We start from the raw sequence: 5,709 nt of genomic DNA on the forward strand, positions 1-5,709 counted from the left end.
GGTGGTGACATTGTTTTTGTTTTTCTTGTCATGATCTGAAAGCAAAGAACAAAACTGAGTTTTTTATTCCTTGAAATATACAGAGTAAGGTTGCTATCAAACCTTTTCTAGAAGATCAATTCGTTTTTATCTGAATCTCCGAAAGGAAAAAGAAAACTGGGCCAGAGACAACAAAGAAATGGTAGCTCCGTGCCATGCCTCCAGTGGCAAAGTGAAGTTTAATATATTAGGAGGTAATTCAAGGTCATTGATAACCTGGAGATGTCTTCTCCCTTCTAAGCTAAACTTAAGGGGGTCATGGGAGTGGGTTTTCTGGTATTTGAAGGTATCACATAGAAAAGGGGTTACACTTGTTCTCCTTTGTTTCCACAAGGCAGAAGTTGGAGCAATGGGTGGAAATTTCCACTCAATGTAAGGAAAAACTTTCCAAAGGTATTTTCTAAAAGTGAGTGAGTAGGCTCCCTTTGGAGGTGTGGGAATCTCTTCTACATGAAGTCTTCAAGTCCACACTGGACATTTACAGGGGCAATTCTCGGCCAGATATAGGCTATATTAAATTGCTTGAGCCCGTCCGACTCTCTGTTTATGAAAGAATTTTCATTTAAAATACCCAAGCAATTAAGGCAAAAGTAGGTTTCTTGTATCTTGTCTAAATAATGCTACCATTTACCTTATTTTTTTTTATTTTTGCTTTGCTAGTAAAGTTCTAGACCTCTTAAAAGTCCTCAGGAGCTTTTTATCCCTCTTACTATTCTTCAGAGATATATTTTGACGTATATCTTCAGCTATTCTCTCTGTTCCCTTGTTTCTCATTTCTTCTTCTTCTTCTTCTTCTTCTTCTTCTTCTTCTTCTTCTTCTTCTTCTTCTTCTTCTTCTTCTTCTTCTTCTTCTTCTTCTTCTTCTTCTTCTTCTTCTTCCTCTTCCTCTTCCTCCTCCTCCTCCTCCTCCTCTACTTCTTCTCCCTGTCTTTTTCTGTCTGTCTCTATTTCTGTCTCTCTGTCACTCTCTCTATCTCTACCCTCCCTCTACCACCAGTGACAGAGGAGATTATGGTACAAAAGCTTATTATTTCATTCATCTTTAACTCCCTCTCATATGTTTTTGTTTCCTTCTTTAGCATGGAATCAGCTTTTGAAATTTAATACTTTGAATACTTAGGACAGCTGAAGTGATTAATGGCTTCCCAAAAAGGAAATATCTCTATGACATCTGGGATTATAGAGCTCTAGAAATCATTTTCCTGCATTTGTCTCTTTGGGAGCAGCTTTTTTCCTACCATTTCAGCCACCGGCCAACTTGGTGTTCCTGCCTTTGATGGCAATGTCCCCCAGATTTTTGTGGTCCTTAAATTTCAAATGTTGTGGCCAAAGCATTATTGGAATGTGAAAATAAGCCCATAGGGGTAGTTCAAATAAACTAAATTTAAAGTATAATTGGAGAAAGAGGAAGAAAAATTCATTTTGAGAAGCATCTGACAATAAAATGGGCTGATAAGAAAGTAAATCCTACCCCCTACATAGCTCTGTGGGCTTTTAATGGAAACACACCAGTGGCAAAAGACCATCCATTAGGTTTAAAGTATTTACTAAATGTCTCCCATGCTACAACCTATTCTACAACTTCAATCGGAAAGCTGTGCTATCTATTCAGTTGGCAAATTTAAAGGTCTCTAGTTTTAGATATAGACCGTTGTCCGTTGAGACCTTATAAAACTACATTAATCCCCCAGTGGAGCAACAGCTTGTGCTATTACTGTGTGACCTAACCTTATTAAATTACTGGATCTGAAATAGCCATAACTCAAGCAATAGCAGGTGCATCCGAGAGGAAGGGTTGGGACACTGATCATAATTTTTAACATCAACACCAGCTGGAGCAAATGACAGGTGCTAGGATTCCAGTTCATTAAAAAATATTTTTTAACTCTTGGTGAACAGGCAAAAATTTTCTGGCATCTTTGAAAAATGTCTTGAGAATTGGACAAGGTCTCTTCTAAATCTGAAATTCTGTTTTTGTGAAGGAACTTTCAGGCAACAAGAAACTTACTTGCTACTTCTTTAAATGAAAGAATATCACTTAAACCTTCCTGGTGCTCAGTATCTTTAAAATAAATGAGTGTTAGATGACCTCCAATTGATGAGGGCACAGTCTCTGGGAACCCTCTTGAACTCTCCTTGAATCTTCCAACTAGATCTGGCCTTCCCCTAAGGCCATAAAGTCTTACATTATCGTTAGGCCCAAATCTCCATCTAGCCTAGCCCTTTATTGTCCAGCTGCTCCCCACCCTTAAATCCTCATCAAGATATCTATACCCTAGCCCTATTACCCTAGCCTTCTGTTGTCTTTCAACTCCAGGTAGCCTTCAGCTACTTCCCCACCCCGGAGTCTGACCTCATCTCGGTCCTCCTTAGACTCCTCCTCAAGATCCTCCCTAAGCCCCTCCCCTAGTCACCCCAGACCACCCCTCAATCCCTCCTACAATCTTTGTGTATATAAGTCTCATCTTGCCTCCATGAAGGTGCTCAGATTCAATCTAGCTCAGTAGATTGAATCTGGCCCGCTTGTGAAAACAGGCGTCACAAAGGGTGGGATTTCTTAAGACAACCCATTATGGTGAATCCCTAATAAACTTTGTCTTTTCCCTTGGCTGAGAAGGCTTGAGTCGAATTTTGGGGTCTTGAGCACACCTAAAAACCTATGATTCCCTACTATCATTATTTTTTCTTAACCTCTTCACAATGTCCTTTCTAATTCCAAATCTATGATCCTGTGACAACCCACTTTGCCTTCTAGGTTTATAGTACTAGTGTTGAGGCTTGGGGCTGAGGGGTGCTCGAGATCCCAAAATATCAATGTGCCGAGTCCTGCCCAGTGAATTCGACTCAAGCCTTCTCAGCCAAAGAAAAACAAAGTTTATTAAAGATTCGCTATATTGGGTAGGCTCTTAGGGAGCCTAAGCATTTGTGATGCTTACGCCAGTGGGCCAGATCAACCCGAGCTGAGCTAGATGGAATCTGAGCACCTTCATGGAGGCAAGATGGAGCTTATATACAGAAAGACTGTGGTGTCTGGGCTGAAGGCTACCTGGAGATGACAGACAATAGAGGGCTAGAGCAAGATAGTTGGATATAGATATTTAAGGGTGGGAAACAGCCAGAAGGCAATCTGGAGGCAACCAGACAATGGAAGGCTAAACTAAGCTATTTGGGCATGAAAAGCCAGATCAAGTGAGAAGATTCAGGGTGGGGTTCAAGGGGGTTCCCACAGCCTAAACCTTGTCACTAGTGCCTAGTGTGCAGGACATTTAGTAGATACTAAATAAATACTTGTCAATTGCATTAATGAGCAAAAAGTGATAAGTAAAAGCAGTCTTGGGGGAATAATAACAGTATAGACAAAAATACACAATTTTTATCAATGCTTCCAACATGGTACTGTGTGGGACAGCGACCCTTCCCCAAATTAAATTCAGAGGCTTCTCAAGGTAAAAAGTAGAAAGGAATTTTATTGCTTTCTCATGAGAAAGGATGCCACTCAAGTGACTGACCTGAGGCCTGGTTTCTGCTAGATCAGAGCTCTGCCTGACTTACATTCTGCTAAAGCTGGAGTGGGGGAGGGGGAGAAGGACACCTTCAACTCTGTGGAAATAAAACCCTTCCCCCCATCTCTTACAGTACCATTTGTAAAAGTAGAAATTATTTGGTGACTATGTATGAAATACAACCCATCGATTGTACAATTAATCTATTGAATGAAGGGTATGCAAGATCTTTATTATGACTATAATACTGGGGCACCCCTTCTAACCAGTGGCTCTCCAGAAAGGGTATATCAGGTTCAAGGTATTCCATGGACTTACATGAAATCCCACCAATGTGTTTGCATTTACTAATGAGCCAGAGGAAAATAATAGTTGAAAGACATTTAAGGAAATAATGTTTTTTTTTTTTCAAAAAAAAAAGGAGCACTAGATTTTCCCCCAACCCTATAAACTAAATGTGCATACCATCTGTGGGTCTTACCACACACACACATAGGCAATATATGTGGCCAGAGCAAATAGAAGGTCAAGTCACACCTCTCAGGGTTACTGCTTGTTGTTCAGTCATATCCTACTTGCCTATTGATCTCGTATTGGAGCGCGTCCGAAAACTGTCAGACCAATGCACAGGGCTACAGGGATTCCTGATATTTCACAGCTTTGGAGGCGGCACAGGTTCAGGTTTCACCTCTCTGCTGATGGAGAGGCTCTCTGTTGACTATGGCAAGAAGTCCAAGCTGGAATTTGCCATCTACCCAGCCCCACAGGTATCCACAGCTGTAGTAGAGCCCTGTAACTCAGTCCTTACCACTCACACCACACTGGAGCACTCAGACTGTGCCTTCATGGTGGACAATGAAGCAATCTACGACGTCTGCCGCCAGAACCTGGACATTGAGCACCCTCTTCAACTGGCTCATTGGCCAGATTGTATCCTCCATCACTGCCTCTCTGCACTTTGATGGTGCTCTCAACGTAGACCTTACAGAGTTCCAGACCAACCTGGTGCCCTATCTGCGAATCCACTTCCCCCTCGTCACCTACTCGCCCGTTGTCTCTGCTGAAAAGGCCTGTCATGAACAGCTCTCCATAGTGGAGATCTCCAATGCCTGCTTTGAGCCCTCCAACCAGATGGTAAAGTGTGACCCATGTCATGCCAAGTACATGGCCTGTTGCATGCTGTACCGAGGTGACATGGTACCCAAGTATGTAAATCCTGCCATCACCACAATCAAGACTAAGAGAAGCATTCAATTCGTAGACTGGTGTCCCACTGGCTTCAAGGTTGGTATCAATTACCAGCCCCCAACTGTGGTATCTGGTGGAGACCTGGCGAAAGTACAGAGGGCACTATGCATGCTGAGTAACACAACAGCCATTGCCGAAACATGGGCCCGTCTAGATCACAAGTTTGACCTTATGTATGCCAAGCGGGTATTTGTGCACTGGTATGTGGGTGAAGGCATGGAGGAAGGAGAGTTCTCGGAGGCTCGGGAAGATTTGGCTGCCCTAGAGAAGGATTATGAGGAGGTAGGCACAGACTCTATAGAGGGCGAAGACGAAAGTGAGAAGTACTAGATGGCGTCCAGCAAACAGACTCATCTGGCCCATCCATCTTTGGTGTCTTTGGAGGTTTTCTTGGCAAAGATGCTAAAGTGCTTTTCCACATCCTTCTCCAACTCATTTTACAGATGAGAAATTGAGGCATACAGGGTTAAATGACTTGCCCACAGTCTGAGGTTGGATTTGAATTCATGAAGATGAGTGTTCCTAATTCCAAGCCAGTGCTCTATCCTCTGTGCCATTTAGCTGCCTCCCCAAGTTATCCTAGTCATGTGCTAAATGATATAGCTTTCTGCTGCACTGGCTCTGTGGGTCATCATTACTGGTCTCATAGTTCCTGAGATTCTCTCAGTTATCCCCTTCTGGATTTCATCTTTGAATAGAACCTTTAGTCTCCCCCAACTCTCACCTGATAAGGTGAAGTGATTAGAAAGTCTCTCTCAGACTGATAGCTCATTGTTCATAGCTTTAAGCCACCATACCCTGTCAAGGGCAGTGGAGCAAAATCCAAGTCCAGTGTCCCTCCCCCACCTAAGATAAGATTAAGTCCGTTCTTTTAACTATCATCATGCTTAGTATGATCCCAATTTGAAAGTAATAGATT

The 5,709-nt window shown here is 42.5% G+C and overlaps 1 pseudogene; it reads left to right on the forward strand.

Annotated features, from left to right (window-relative positions):
- The first annotated feature begins 4,121 nt into the window (after positions 1–4,121).
- Positions 4,122–5,120, forward strand: LOC118847720 (annotated as a pseudogene).
- The last annotated feature ends 589 nt before the right edge of the window (positions 5,121–5,709 follow it).

This window comes from Trichosurus vulpecula, chromosome 4 (assembly GCF_011100635.1).
Source record: "Trichosurus vulpecula isolate mTriVul1 chromosome 4, mTriVul1.pri, whole genome shotgun sequence".
NCBI lineage: Eukaryota > Metazoa > Chordata > Mammalia > Diprotodontia > Phalangeridae > Trichosurus > Trichosurus vulpecula.